Raw genomic sequence first — 15981 nt, forward strand, 5'->3', positions numbered from 1 at the left:
TGGCCCTGGATGCAAAAGGCCCATCCAACTTGGTGCTGCTCCCACCCCTAAGCTATCAGTGAAAACCTTGGGTATAAAAATAGACAGACAACTATCCTGAGGGACCAAATTGCGGCCACGACCAGCGCATGCTATTATAGCATACGACTCTTATGGGAAATCCTTCCGTTTATACCTACCCTGCATCGAAGGACATTAGTGCAGGCGATGGTAACCAGTCGCCTGGATTGTGGTAACGCTCTGCTGGCAGAAGTAGGACAAACACACCTGGCCAAACTGCAGGTGGTTCAAAATACAGCAGCCAGAATGATTCTGAACCGCCCTGCGGGCACCCCCTCAATCCCGCTGCTCAGGGAATTGCACTGGCTATCGGTGGGAAAAAGATAGTTTTTTAAAATTTGCTGCCTCACTTTCAATGCTTTGAGTAACAGAGGCCCCCTATACCTACAAAGAAAACTTTTGAAATATTTTCCCTCTAGGAGAGTTAGATCTAGCTCGCGGGTCTTCTTCAGGTTCCCCGAATCCACCTTACTTAGACTGGCGGAAGAGCTTTTTCATTCCTTGCTCCAAAATATTGGAACCAGCTTCCCCAAACTTTACGAGAAATCCCTAGCTATGGTCTTTTTAGAAAACAATTGAAAGCCTTTTTGTTTTAACTCACTCTTCTTCCCCTGTGCTCCTCCCGCAGAATCATATACTTCTAGGCAGCGCCGTGATGCCCCAGGGTGATTTGAGCGCTCTATAAAACTTTTAACATAACATTATTGGGTAGGATGTTTAGACTTAGTCTGCATGAGTTGATCACTGGCTGGGGTAAGGGGAGTGGTTACTCAGCTGGTACGGAGTCAGGCACGGCATTTTTTTTTTAATTGAAGATTAACTGAGGAAGACCCTGCACCCTCAATTCGCATATAGCGAGTCACAGGAAATAAAATGAAGGATGCAAATGTAATAGATACATAACCTAACAGCCACATGCAGCCAACAGTTTCCCGTGTACGGCACATTCACCTCAAAATCAATATCATGAATACAAATGATCGTATACATTATGTTCATTGCAGTAGAACGACCGCTTTGAGCAGGCCAGGCGATTTTATTGATCCACTTTGGGTCTGGATTGGACTTACATCAGTTCCCAGTGGGCATCCAGTTGCTCATTACAGTATGTTAAGTCTTTCAACCAGTCTTTAAATATAAGAGAAGGGCAATTTCCACAGTGTATTGCAACCCGTTAATTTGCCAACAGGAATGTAAGATAGTATATTTCCCGACGATAGTGGAATATCCTTGACCAGCCCTGATGGTCCAGAAGAGGGCAATCTGATAGAGACTACTAGCCGCAGATTCCTTACCTTTGACTATCTCCAAGCATCAGACTGGATCCGGAAGGTTTTCGAGCAGTACCCCTGAGCGCTGGTAGTTGTTTCCTCGTCCGCTACGGAAGTGAGGTTCGTGGTACCTATATAGGTGCCACCTCATCTGTTCTTTCCTTTTTGCACCAGATGCGGCTGATCTGGATTGAGCTACCTAACAGACACTTTTAGACTGGATTTTTTCAATCTTTTGTCGACCTTTTTGAGATTTCATCTCCTGACATGATGTTGTCACCCAAGAAACCTGTTGGTTAAAAACTATGTGGCGCCTGTCTTCCTCTAATGTCGATGACAGACTCCCACCTGGTGTGTTTGTGGTTGGTGCCTTGAACCAGGACACGTCTCAGAGGCGTGTGAAAACTGCCGCGCCATACACCAGAAGGCACCTAGTTAGCATAACCTCAAGCTAATTTCAGCCCATAGTCAGTCGACTTGACGACACTTGGTTCCATTTGCGTGAGAAGGACTGTCAGCAGAGCCCATCTTGACATTCGACATCACAATTAGTCTTCGGGGAAGTCCCACAACCATAAAAGGTTGAAGAAATTCAGGCTCTCTTCGACTTTCCTGCATCTGTTGAAGTAATCCGATGAGATGAGGGAGCGTTAGCACTCCAAGCCAGCGAGTTGACAGCGCCTGAACCAGAGTCCACTCCACGCTTCCCTGATTTTCTCGAAGCACCCCACACCTAGTTAAAGGAGTTTTATAAGACCATTAACCTCATTCTTAGGTAGCCCGACCCTCTGACGGGGCTTATGGCCCCACAGGTGCAGCAAGGGCCCCATTTAGGACCATGGCGGCGGGTTCGCCCTCATTGCCTTTCTGGCCCCAAGGATCCTTCAGTGGATCTGGAGTGAAGCCCCCGGCAAGACTGAGACCTTCCTTGGCACCTGCTCCAGTGTCAACATCCATGGCCCAATCCCAATCGTCATACCTGACTCCAACACTGAGCCGGATAGACATTGTCCGACTCCTCGCCCTGCATAGACCGAGGACATTCCCTCCCCGCGAGCAGAGCCACTGCCTAATTTAATGGATAGGCCTGGTGAGGGTGATGTTTGAGAGGGTTATTTGGACCCTTACGGAAAAGAGCCAGTTGAGTAGGACAATTGGTATAAGGAACTGGGGAGACAAGTGGGTTAGAACTCTCACCTTACACTGACCTAGTTTTCCCTCCGATTGAGGCTTTGGAGGAGGGAGCCCTTTTGCTATGATGGTGCGCAAGACTGTTGAGGTCCTCAACCATAACCTGCCCTGGGTGACAGTCAAAACTAATGTTTTGACTGAGGTGCTTCAGCCAGGAGTTTCCCCCTCAGAACAGAGGAAAACTATGTGCGGGTATTACCATTGCAAAGAATTAAAAGCCTTAGTGGCATCTAGGAATGCATCCACAGCATTTATCTTTGGCTCTAGTTGGTGGTTCAGGGTGGAAATAGTGTGGAAGTTGTGGAACATAGTGCAACCGGATATAAACCCCTACTTAGGCCTGATCAAGTTGGGAAGTAAAGGAAGGATTGTGTTAGCAAGCAGTTTTTAGCCATAATGTAATTATCAACGTTAATTATCAATAGCTGGCCATAAAAGTCATATCGCTCAGGTGGTTTCTCTGGTTTTAGGATTTTGATGATCAGGACTTAATGGAAAGAAGGTGGCTGTGTGCCCATCTGCCTTGCCTGTTCTTACATGGCCAGCAGATAGTGCGCTAGTAGATTAGATATTTTATTCAATCAATTATCATCATTCACATATAAAAACAGCTCACATCATACATTAGGACATTAGAATAAAAAAAGAATATTTCCGTCATAAAAAGCTTCATGGTTCTGAACATCATTAAAAAGTAATATATATATCTGTTATAGCGCGCATATTCAATTTCAGAGATCGCGATGCCATCTTACAAACGGCGAGGGTCGCGCCGCCCATACGGATTCAAAATTCAGAAGTTTCAATTTTCCCGGACTACAGGACGGCGGTGGCGGCGAGACGGAGAAGTTTCATTGAGGTGAAAAAGACATTGAGGTCTCGCGAATTGCCCTATTCCATGCTCTTCCCGGCACGCCTCAGGGTGGTGGCTGATAAAAAGACCTGGTTCTTTGATACTCCGGAGGAGGCGCACGACTGGCTCGAGGGGTGGCGTCCGGCGGAAGGCTCTGGCAGACAGAACAGTAGGTGCAGGAGACCAGGACAAACCGACGAGCCTGAAATGACCGGGCAAGAGGAGAAGAACGAGCCCGACCCGGCCGCAGACTCTGGGGAATGACTCCTGCTACATCAAGGGAAGTACTTCTCTTTTTCCTCTGTGAACTATGGCCGGTGACCCGAACTTTTTCCGAATGGGGTTTACCTCCCTTACTAAGCTACTGAGACTTTTACGATTGAGCTGGGACTCTGGAACTGTTGGGGTATATCTGGTCCTCCTTGGACTTTCACCCCCCCTATGCTCTTGTAAGCAACGTTGTTTTTTGGCGGGGATCATAAGCACTCTGCTGAGTTGGGGTGGCGGGCAGTTTGGAGTCCGCGTAGCAGGGAGGCAGGGAGGGGGGAGGGAAGAGGGGGGTGTTTTTTGTTGTTCGTTATGTTTTATGTTCTTGCGATACACCGATCTACATTGAGCGGCATGGTGTTTGGAATCACGGAAACTGTTTGTCTAATTAGCACACTGATCCATGATGATGGGGATTGACACTCGCACTGTTCTACAGGACGGCGCGGCTAGTGTGACGCCCTCCCTGTCTGTACTCTCCTGGAACGTCCGAGGCCTTGGTGACAAAATTAAACTGGGTCTGTGTCCCGGGGGCTCAGGAAGGATTGGAGGTTCGACCACTGGAGTGGGAGGGGCAGGCTCAAAGAGAAACACTGGGGCTTTGATTAAAGGTTTTAAGGAGGGCTTTATTGTTATATACGTTTTCTTCATGAACAGGTAAGTAGTCTTTAGTCTCTGGGTATCGCTGAATGCCGCGGTGCCTTCTGGTCGTGGAAGTCTTTATCTTGATACGTCTCAACAACAGGATTCCACGTGGTACCGGAAAGACAAAGGAAATCAAGAGAAGGCGAATTACTGCCTGCACTCTGGTTGGACACACACAAGGACCGGGAGTGAGGGACACGCAAACCCCGTGAAGTGCTCCAGTTAACAACGGGAGTGACGGAAGGTGCTCGTGCTCAGGGAAGGGTTTGGTTGCAGGAAGTGTTACACCGGGGGCTGTCTCCGCCTCCCAACCCAACCCGCGACCCGGCCCCGTACCTCTTTAAGCCACGCTCCTCCCGTGGGCGCGTGGCAGGGCGACTCGTCCGACCGTTGGCCTCCTGGCTTGTCGTTTCCGTCTGCTTCTCTTCCTGGACTTGGTTCCGCGCTGCTCTCCTCCTCGATCTCCTCCGCGGGGGAAACGCCGTTCGTCCTCGATGCCGTGCTTCCTGCTTTTGTCGTCACTAGGGGCGTGACTCCACAATCCCAGCCGTCGGCCTTAAAGGAGCCGTATACATTCACGCCTGATGGCCATTCCGTGTCGGGGTCTCCTTCTTCCTCACGCCACGTAGATGTCTGCGGCTGTTGAGACAAGACGCAAGGTGAAAGGTGGGTGGCGCACCACCAGTCTTTATATTCAGAGGTCTCTTGACAGTCAGACCCGTGACACACCACCCCCCCTGGCATCTCCCGATCGGGGAGAGGAAACACCCGGGATAAAAAGTCTGCATTTGCATTGTCTCTTCCTTTGCGATGTTGCACGGTAAATGCATAGGGTTGTAAGGACAGAAACCATCGTAACACCCGGGGGTTGTGGCTACTATTTCGGTGCATCCACTTCAGGGGAGCGTGGTCTGTATGTAGAACAAAGGGCTTGCCCTCCAGGTAGTACTTTAATTTGTCAATTGCCCATTTGATTGCCAAGGCCTCCTTTTCGATGGTAGAGTATCGGCACTCCCTGGGGAACAATTTCCTACTGACGTATAGGATCGGATGTTCAACGCCTTCTTTGACTTGTGATAGTACCGCGCCTATCCCCTGATTAGAAGCGTCCGTGGACAACACAAATGGTTTGCTGTGATCCGGTGATATCAAAACAGGAGCCGTTGTCATCGTGGACTTAAGAAGGTGAAAAGCCTGTGAGGCCTCTCTCGATGGGTTACTAAATTCCTTGGCCTTGACGTCTTTGCGGAGCAGATTGGTTAAGGGGGCTGCCAACTCTGCAAAGCCTGGTATAAAGCGCCTGTAATAACCCACCAGGCCAAGAAAGGCTCTAAGGTCCCTTTTGTTATTGGGGAACGGGACTGCTGCTATTGCTCTTACTTTTTCGCTTTGGGGAGCGATGGTACCTTCACCCAACACGTAGCCCAGGTATTTCACACTTTGAAAAGCTGCTCGCGATTTTCTTGCATTGATGTGTAGTCCAGCTGTTTGTAGGGCTCCCAGAATGGTTTGTAAGTGTCTCAAATGTTCCTTCCAGTTCTGACTGTAAATGACTATGTCATCTAAGTAAGCTGAACTAAAGTGTGAATAGGGTTGTAAGACTTTGTTCATCAGGCGCTGAAATGTTGCCGGGGCGCCGTGTAATCCGAAAGGCAGGACGGTGAACTCAAAAGCACCTTCATCCGTTACAAACGCTGTTTTTTTTCTATCTTCCTCCCAAAGGGGGACCTGCCAATACCCCTTCGTGAGGTCAATGGTGGTGATAAATTTGGCGTCTCCGATTTTTTCAATCAAGTCATCGACTCGAGGAATCGGATACGTATCAAAATGCGAGACAGCATTTAATGCCCGAAAGTCCATACAAAACCTTTTAGTGCCATCAGGTTTAGGAATTAGAACAATCGGGGATGACCAAGGACTCTGGGAAGGGCGTATGACGCCCAAGTCGAGCATGTCCTGTACTTCCTTCCGTACAATCTCTTTTCTTGCTGCGGGAATTCGATATGGTCTTTGTTTTACCACTTCGCCAGGAAGAGTTTCGATGCAGTGCTCTGCTAACTCTGTCCTTCCTGGTAGGTCGGAAAACACTGCTGTATACGGGGTTAGAGACTCTGTTAACTCCTGCTTTTCCTGGGGAGTCAGCTCTGGGTTCACCACCAACTGTTCTAGAGTAGAGACATCCATCTGCCCTACGAAGTGTCCCACCCGGGGTAGGGGTCCCAACCACTCTTTCAAGAGATTGATGTGGTAGATTTGTGATTTGTGAGGGGTTAACCGGAGTCTATACGTAGTGTTTCCGATTTTTTCCGTGATCTGATATGGGCCTTGCCACTCATGTTTATTCTTAGTACTGATGGACGGCAGTAGCACTAGAGCCCATTTTCCTACGTCCAGGGATCTTAATCTTTTCCCTTTGTCATAAGATTTCTTGTATCTCTCATGTTGATGCTCCATAGAGGTATAGGCGAGTTCTCTTAATTTACCAAGTCTAGTTCGGAGCTGAGAGGTATATTCCAACATGGATTTTTGCTCCTGGGACGTTTCGTTTTCCCACATCTCTTTAGTGATGTCTAGGAGACTCCGGGGCATCCTCCCATACAGTAACTCAAACGATGAGCACCCTAGGCTACTTTGCTTTTGTGCTCTTATCACATAAAGGGCGATAGGTAGGAGCCGATCCCAGGCGGGCCCTTCCGCCGTCAGCATTTTCTTTAGTGTTTGTTTCAGAGTCTGGTTGTATCTTTCCACCAAACCATCGGTTTGGGGATGATACACTGAGGTTTTCAAGTGTTTTATGTCCAGTGAGGCACACACCTCCTTCATTAATTTTGAGGTGAAGGGAGTCCCCTGGTCGGTCAACACTTCTTTAGGAAAACCAACCCTGCTGAAAAGTTCCACGAATTTTTCAGCGATGGCCGCCGTGGTAGTGTTCTTTAAGGGGAAAGCCTCAACAAACCGAGTGGCATAGTCCACGATTACCAATGCATATAGAAAGCCTCTCCCCGTCTTTGGTAGGGGCCCTATCAGATCCATGCCCACTCGCTCGAAGGGGACACCAATTAAGGGCATCCTTTGTAGGGGGGCAGCCGGAGGGCGCTGTGTGTTTCTACGTTGACAGACCTCGCACCGGGCACAGAATTCTTGAACATCTTTGTAAATACCCGGCCAATAGAAGTTGCGCAGGATACAGTCAGTGGTTTTTTCCTTGCCGGCATGTCCTGCCATCAAGTGGGCATGTGCAAAGAATAGCACTTGTTCTCTAAAAGACTGGGGAACCAATAGCTGCATTTCTGCTTCTTGGTTGGCTTGTCTGTATAACAAATCGTTTTTGATCAAAAAGCGGGGAAATACTGGAGCGGTCTGATTGTCTGAGCTATGGGCGATTTCCCAGGCGTTGAAAAGGGATTTGTCTTCAGCCTGAGCAAATCTGAAACTGCGATCAATAACCCAGGGTTCGGGGGATAGGTAGGATGGTATATGCACCCCACTCCTGGTTGTGGACAGGTGTTCCTTAAATAGGGACAGGAATTCTGGATTGTCGGTCCCCAGGATCATATCTTCAGGCAGGGAATCAACTACCCCTACGCTAACAGTACAGGGGTCCCTATCCTGCGGTGTGAGAGTGATGGAGGCCACGGGGTAAGGCTTCACGTCCCCATGGACGCACCTGATATACACGGGAGTCTTATGATTCATCTGATCCGGGGTTACGAACCTGGACTGTACCACAGATTGCCTGCACCCTGAGTCTAACAATGCTTTCAATTGGAACCCATTCATCTTTATACTCACGTAAAACGTGCTGCCCATTTCGGCCGAATACATCACAGTCCGGGGCAGATACCCCACCTCCATGGGTTCCTCATGGCTCTTCCTTTTGGGACACATCCTGGCGATGTGGCCCCACTCGCCACATTCGAAACACTGTGGTCCTTTTGTTGGAGGAACCATCATACCGGGAGGTCTGTAGGGTCGGGGAGCCTCGAGTACTGGTTTTGGCCTTTTGTCCGTTTTGATGGTAGGAGTACCTTTGGAGGTTTTTTCTGGTTCCCACGGTATAGACTTGGGTTGGGCCCTGGCATATTGGGATGCCATCTCTATGGCTTGTTCTACTGTCAGGCCAACATGCTGTTTGAGCCAACGCTGGGTCGCATATGGTAACGCCTCCATAAACTGCTCTACATAGACTTTATTCAGTATTTCTTCCTTTGTACATACATCAGGGCGAAGCCATTTGTCCGCCGCCATTTTTAGCCTGAAGAACAATGTTTTTGGGTTTTCCCCAGGAACCCCTTTCTCTTTGCGGAAGCGGACTCTATAGGCCTCCTGGTCCAAACCTAGATGGTCCAATATGACCATTTTAATAGTCGCATAAGGGGTGGTCCCCAGGGGATTCGCCGCTTGATATGCAGATTGGGCTTCGGCAGTCAGGAGAGGGGCGAGAAAGAACGGCCATTTTTCTTCGGGCCAGCTCATAGCCCGAGCCGCCCTTTCAAAGTTTACCAAAAAGGCGTCAGGATCCTCACCGGGTACATATTTTTGTAGGGCCATTCCTGACGGATGTGGCGTGTGTACACGTCCTTCGCCCGTGGCTGCCTGTTGGACAGAGGGTATGGACTTAAGACCCTCTACGTGTGCGGTCATTGTTTTAGTAAAAAGTTCTCGGTCCGCTTGTGCAATGGACAGCTGGTTCTCCACGGCCCATTCTAACTTCTCCTGCCCCTTTATGAGGTGGTCTATCAGGGTCTCCATCTTGATCTCACTGATGGATGATGAAGTAAATCCCACTTCTGACACCAATTGTCCCGGGGGCTCAGGAAGGATTGGAGGTTCGACCACTGGAGTGGGAGGGGCAGGCTCAAAGAGAAACACTGGGGCTTTGATTAAAGGTTTTAAGGAGGGCTTTATTGTTATATACGTTTTCTTCATGAACAGGTAAGTAGTCTTTAGTCTCTGGGTATCGCTGAATGCCGCGGTGCCTTCTGGTCGTGGAAGTCTTTATCTTGATACGTCTCAACAACAGGATTCCACGTGGTACCGGAAAGACAAAGGAAATCAAGAGAAGGCGAATTACTGCCTGCACTCTGGTTGGACACACACAAGGACCGGGAGTGAGGGACACGCAAACCCCGTGAAGTGCTCCAGTTAACAACGGGAGTGACGGAAGGTGCTCGTGCTCAGGGAAGGGTTTGGTTGCAGGAAGTGTTACACCGGGGGCTGTCTCCGCCTCCCAACCCAACCCGCGACCCGGCCCCGTACCTCTTTAAGCCACGCTCCTCCCGTGGGCGCGTGGCAGGGCGACTCGTCCGACCGTTGGCCTCCTGGCTTGTCGTTTCCGTCTGCTTCTCTTCCTGGACTTGGTTCCGCGCTGCTCTCCTCCTCGATCTCCTCCGCGGGGGAAACGCCGTTCGTCCTCGATGCCGTGCTTCCTGCTTTTGTCGTCACTAGGGGCGTGACTCCACAATCCCAGCCGTCGGCCTTAAAGGAGCCGTATACATTCACGCCTGATGGCCATTCCGTGTCGGGGTCTCCTTCTTCCTCACGCCACGTAGATGTCTGCGGCTGTTGAGACAAGACGCAAGGTGAAAGGTGGGTGGCGCACCACCAGTCTTTATATTCAGAGGTCTCTTGACAGTCAGACCCGTGACAGTCTGGTTCTGAAATGCATTAAGAGGGAGGGGGCGGCAGTGATACTTCTACAGGAGACGCACCTCACTGGCACGGCCACGAAAGCCATGGACAGATGGGGTTTTCAGATGGTAGCCCACTCCGAGTTCACCTCTGGGTCCAGGGGAGTCGGCGTTCTGGTAAAGAAACAATTCCCCCTACTCATACAGTCTGCTAGGTCGGACGCGGTGGGTAGGTTTGCCGCAATACATACACAGTGGGAGGGAAAACCCATTAATATTGTCTCAGTCTACATTCCACCTGCCTTACAGGCGGCGGCCCTATCAGACCTTAGCGCTTTCCTACTGGGGCTCCCTGAAGGAGATTTGCTTCTCGGGGGGGGGGGGGATTTTAATTTAGTGGCTGATAGCTTGATGGATAGGGTCCCCCCGAAGTTAGCTCCAGCTGGTACAACACGATTGGGGGGCTTCCTGACTGCTATGGGATTGGAGGACCTCTGGAGGAAATACAACCCCCAAGACCGCCAGTTCACCTACCACTCAAGCGTCCATAATAGTCTCACCAGACTTGACTATTTTCTTGGCTCACCGGGTGGTCCTGGCACTGTGCTCAAGTTAGAAATACGACCATGAGGCATCTCAGATCACTCTCCATTGCTAATTACCTATGCGCACCACCAGCCCACACGGCGTCCGATCTATCCACTCCACGCTGCATACCTCCACAATTCTAGGATCAAGAGGGAGCTACGGGTGGGGACCAAACACTATTTCCGGGACAACACTGGCTCGGTGTCTTCCGCTGTCACTCTGTGGGAGGCCTACAAAACAGTGGTTAGGGGACGTGCGATAGTTTCCATTACAACGCTTAAGCGGGAGGGGAGAGCGGAACTGTTAGCTCTAGAAACAGTGGTGGCTGAGGCAGAGACGAGGCATGCGACGGACCCAAACCCCGCTACGGCGCACAGTTTACAAGTAGCACAATATCGTCATAGAACGCACCTGACAGAGGAAGTCAAGCTGCAACTGTCCGCCACACGACACAAAATTTACGAGGTGGGCGACAAAGCGGGCAAATTACTGGCTTGGCTGGACAGACGTGACAGACGGGACAGGTGGATAGCACAACTGACGTTGGAGGGAGGTGACCCCATTAGAGATCCCAGCACAATAGTACACATGCTAGCCCGGCACTATGAAACGGTGTACTCATCAGCGTCCACCATATCGGAGGATGAGGCGTACACCTACATTAAAGATCTCAAGATGCCCGCATTGACGGAGGAGGAGGCACAGGCCTTGGACGCAGACCTAACGACCGATGAGGTACAATTGGCGATCAAAGCCCTGCAGACGGGTAAGGCACTGGGACCGAATGGTATACCAGTTGACTTATACAAGCAACAAGCGGACACGCTTGCGCCGCATTTGCTGCGCATGTTCACGGAAAGCTTGGAGGCAGGGGAACTTCCATTAGATCAACGTACGGCCACTATTGTGGCTATCTTAAAACCAGGGAAACCGGCTGACCAATGTGCGTCATACCGCCCGATTTCCCTCATCAACGCCGAGGCTAAAATACTCGCGAAACTGTTGGCGCAACGCCTCACGTCCCAATTGCCCAAACTCATACATAAAGACCAGTCCGGCTTTATGCCCGGCAGAAACACGGCACTCAATTTGCGAAGAGTACATGGTGTACTGGCGCGCGCGACGTATCTATTAGAACCTGCGGTGATACTGTCCCTCGACGCCCACATGGCGTTTGACACGGTCCACTGGCCCTTCTTATTTGCAGTACTACGCCACTTTGGTTTTGTCCCGAAGTTCTGCTCCTGGATCCGTCTACTCTACGCACGACCTATGGCACCTGTTGCTGCCAATGGCCGCATCTCGGCGGACTTTCCATTGTCTAGAGGCACGCGCCAGGGTTGCCCACTGTCCCCATTACTGTTTGCCATGGTTCTCGAACCGTTGGCCGAATGGATAAGATGGGAGCCCACTATCAGTGGTATCCGTTGGACGGACGATTGGGAAGACAGAATATCCCTATACGCTGACGATGTTCTGTTGTACCTCACCTCTCCCAAGCGCTCGGTTAACACCCTTCTAAATGTCTGCACGACATACGGCCGAGCTTCCGGCTACTCGATCAACTGGTCCAAGTCTACTATGTACATACTGCGCGGTCCCGCACCGCGCTTGCCGGACACCTGCCCATTGCGGACTTCTGCTACCGGGTTTAAATACTTAGGGATACACATCACAGCTGACCCTGCCGTTTTCCATACACACAACCTGCAGCCCCCTCTTGATCGACTCAAACGTGACATTCGACACTGGGAATCACTACCGCTGACGCTGCTAGGGAAGGCGGCACTTTTCAAAATGATGGCCCTACCCCGCTTCCTCTACGTTTTAGAAAATACGCCTTACCCTGTCCCTCCCGCGTACTTCAAAACCATCCCAGCGCAAGTCTCGGTGCTGCTATGGGGTACTAAGCCTGCTCGTATAGCGCAGGCCAAGCTCACACGCGGCTGGTACGACGGAGGCATAGCGCTCCCCGACGTCAACCTTTACTACTGGGCATCACAGTTGAAGATTGTTAACCAATGGCTTCATCTCCCCCAGTCGGAACCAGCTCTAAAGGCAGACAGGGCACAGTTGGGATTCTCTGGAATGCTGGCCCCCCTGTATGATAAATCATTAATCGCCACAAAGTTCGGCCCACTGCATCACACGCTCACCGTGTGGCACGCGGCGCTGTGCAGGTTGAAATGGCAGGGAGTGCTGACACCGTTAACCCCGTTGTGGGACATAAAACAGCTGGGAAAACTGAGACACTCCAAAGGCTTCGACCGCTGGGATGCTATCGGCATCTCGACCATTGGCGATCTATGGCAAAAGGGGCAGATGCTACCTTTTGAGACGCTACAACAGCAATATGATCTGGCGCTGACAGAACGTTTCAGATACATGCAGGTACGTCATGCATTGACGACAGCGTTAAAGTCCCTAACAGCTATCCCGGAGGCGTCCCCACTTGAAGACAGGCTACTGACTGACTTTATGCCTTCAAAGGCGACATCTCTGACGTACCGGAAACTCGTAAACAATTTACCTGACCCTCTGGAGGCCCTGCGGGGGAAGTGGGCACACGACTGGAGACATTGATGACTCAGAGTGGCAGGAGGCGACTGCGTCTCCGAAAGAAGTGGGCGTCCCATCACGTCTCCGCCTGGTGCAACTACGCATACTACACAGATCATACTACACTAGGGACGCACTACATAAGATGAAAAGGATTTCACACCCATACTGCTTGCGGGGAAATAGGTAGCTTCTACCACACGATATGGGATTGCCCCCGAATTGCTCATTACTGGGTTCAGGTGATGCGCACCATGTCTCAATCAGAGGAACTCTCCATACTGCCTGACCCCAAGCGTTGCCTTTTAAACATATGGGAACCCAATGACCTCACACGATATGGGCAGAGCTGGATGACACTAGGTATGATGGTAGCAAAAAGAAATATAGCGCAGAATTGGGGTGGGGGGATGTCGCCAACAATATCGGCCTGGATGCAGGATATGGACGCTGCGATGATTGCAGAATGGACAGTGTTTCGAAATAGAGGTTGTCCCAAGAAATGGAATAAGATTTGGGGGGCGTGGAATAAGTACAGGGGAGACATTTGCGACCCACCTTCCGATACTGACAGCTCTAGCTCTGATTCGGAATAGTGCTTTGAAACCTCGATCCCTGTTGACAACCCATGTTCTGATTGATAGACAGAGATGCTCCTGTGTTAATGTTGTAATTCTGCTGGTTTCTGTTGACAAACTACTGTGCCTAAACTATTTTGTGTTTCTACATGACACTGTATCGTACTGTTTTATAAATGCCATTAAAAATAATACAAAATAAAAAAAAGTAATATATAGAGTGTGTATCTGGCTAAAACTCATTGAAACCACATACAACTATTTAAAATGGTCTTTTAGAGACCTACAAAAGGAGCACAAGTCAGTTCATTTACAATATTCCCCAGGTTTATGCGTTGGATTGTTCCGCTCTGATTTATTCATACACATGACCAAATAGATAACTCACGACTTAGACCTGGGCCACCAAGCAAACGGCAAGTATCTAGATCATGTAAACACAAGCTATCTGAAAGAATCAGGTTAGTGTTCGATTCCTTACCTTAGAATATCCCCAGGTGTCAGACTGGATTCGGAAAGTTTTGCGTAGCAGTTCCTCTGCGCGTCGGTAGGCGTCATCCACGGCTCCGCGTCGGTTATCGGCGCCGTGATGACGTCGTCGGAGTACTTAGAAGCCGCCCTCGCGCACTGATGTCAGTTCTTCTTTTTTCCGCGTCGGCAAGCGCAGATCCGGAAAAAGCAGTACTTTAGTCACTTTTTGACTAAACTTTTTGATCCTTTTTGATCTCTCTTCGAATCTTAAGACTCTCGGTGCAGGTAGGGATGCCCGGGTTCAAGCCCTGTACCGATTGCCACCGACTGATGTCGGTTACCGATCCCCACCGCCGGTGCCTCTTTTGCCTTGGGGCCGACCACGACGACAAGTCGTGCCCCGACTGCCAGGCTCTGACGTCGAAGGCTAGGCGGGAGCGGTCCCGTAAGTGCCTCGAGCTCCGGCAATCGGCCCTGCGCTGCTCACGGTCCCGTCCAGGTGGGTGTCGTGGGACCGGCCGCGGGGCCACAGTCGTCACAGCTCGACGAGTCGACACCATTCGTCGGGCAACAAGTCCTCAGGTAAGAGGCACAAGAAGTTGAAGAGACGTCATCGCTCTTCAGACTCCCCCCGACGCTCGCGCGGGGGTTTGGGCGACACCGCCCACGCGGCTCCGCCGGAGCCGCATGCGCCGCGGCCTGCTCCAAACACGCTGGTCCCTGGGCCAAACGCGACGTCAGAGGACATCGATGCCTTCCTCATGGCCATGAGGTCGCTCTCTCCTCCGTCGGGTTCTGCGGCGCCTTCGGGCCCCACGGTCCCGGCCGGGTGCTTCGGCCCCGGCGTCGACTTCGGTCCCGGCGTCGTAGGGCCCCACTGGATCCGGTTCCGGATCCGGGTCGCCGCTGGTCGACCTTACGACCCCACCGGCGTCGACCCCTAGGGTGTTGCCCCCGGCGACGGCGCCGTCCCTGGTTCTTCCCCCGGGCCGGATCTGGCGTCGCTCGACGCCGCATTCGGCGCCGGCAGAAGAGAATTCTTGTATGATCCGGCTCCATCATTTGCACCTGATTTTCAGGAGATGGAGTGCGAGGGTGACTGGGAGGGGTCTGAGGACCCTCTGACACGGGCGTGTCAGTCATTTCAGGACTGGACAGACGAGCTAGGGGAAGCCAGTGGTCTCGACACTTAACCTGACACTGGCTTTTGTTTCCCCTCCTACCGTGGCTACGGAGAAGGGGGCTGCTTATAGTGTGGTGCTGACAAGGGCGGCCAAGGCCTTGGCTCTTGAGCTCCTCGTCGCGATTGTGAGGTCTAACATCATCACTGAGGTCCTTAAACCGCAGGCAGGCTCTCCGGAGCCTCTACTGCCGTTTAATGAGGCTCTCACAGACGTCCTGTTGGGCACCTGGTACAGGCCCGCTACAGTTCCACCTGTAGATAGGAACGTCGCCAGATGCCACCGCCCGGCTCCGGGCGACACTAGTTTTCTGTCCACCCACCCCACCCCGAGAGTCTGGTTATCCAGGCCTCTACTTCCCAGTCCGCATTCCCGACTGCACCCCCAGATCGGGAATCCAAAAGGTATGAACAGTTTGGCAAGAAACTGTTCTCCTTCCTCAGTTTGGGGTTGTGGTCAGTCAACACCGCTTGCCTTTTGGGCCGTTACACCCCCTCTCTGTGGGATACGGTTGCGGCAGTGCTGCCAGAGTGCCCGGGCAAAGCTCGCTCAAGCCCTTGCGGAGGGACGAGACGCAGCGCGGTATTCCATTCGATGTGGGCTGGATACCACAGACTCGCTGGGCAGGGAGATGTCAACGACCGTGGCGGTTCGCTACCACGCCTGGCTGAGGTCCGCCAACTTCTC

General features: G+C 51.4%; 1 protein-coding gene across 1 annotated transcript in view; it reads left to right on the plus strand.

Moving 5' to 3' along the window:
• The window catches only part of PALS1 (protein associated with LIN7 1, MAGUK p55 family member), a 423019-nt gene that overhangs the window by 286226 nt on the left and 120812 nt on the right, over window positions 1–15981 (plus strand). The gene's annotated exons all lie outside the window — the stretch shown is intronic.

The sequence above is a fragment of the Lissotriton helveticus genome, chromosome 9 (genome assembly GCF_964261635.1).
Source record: "Lissotriton helveticus chromosome 9, aLisHel1.1, whole genome shotgun sequence".
Lineage (NCBI taxonomy): Eukaryota > Metazoa > Chordata > Amphibia > Caudata > Salamandridae > Lissotriton > Lissotriton helveticus.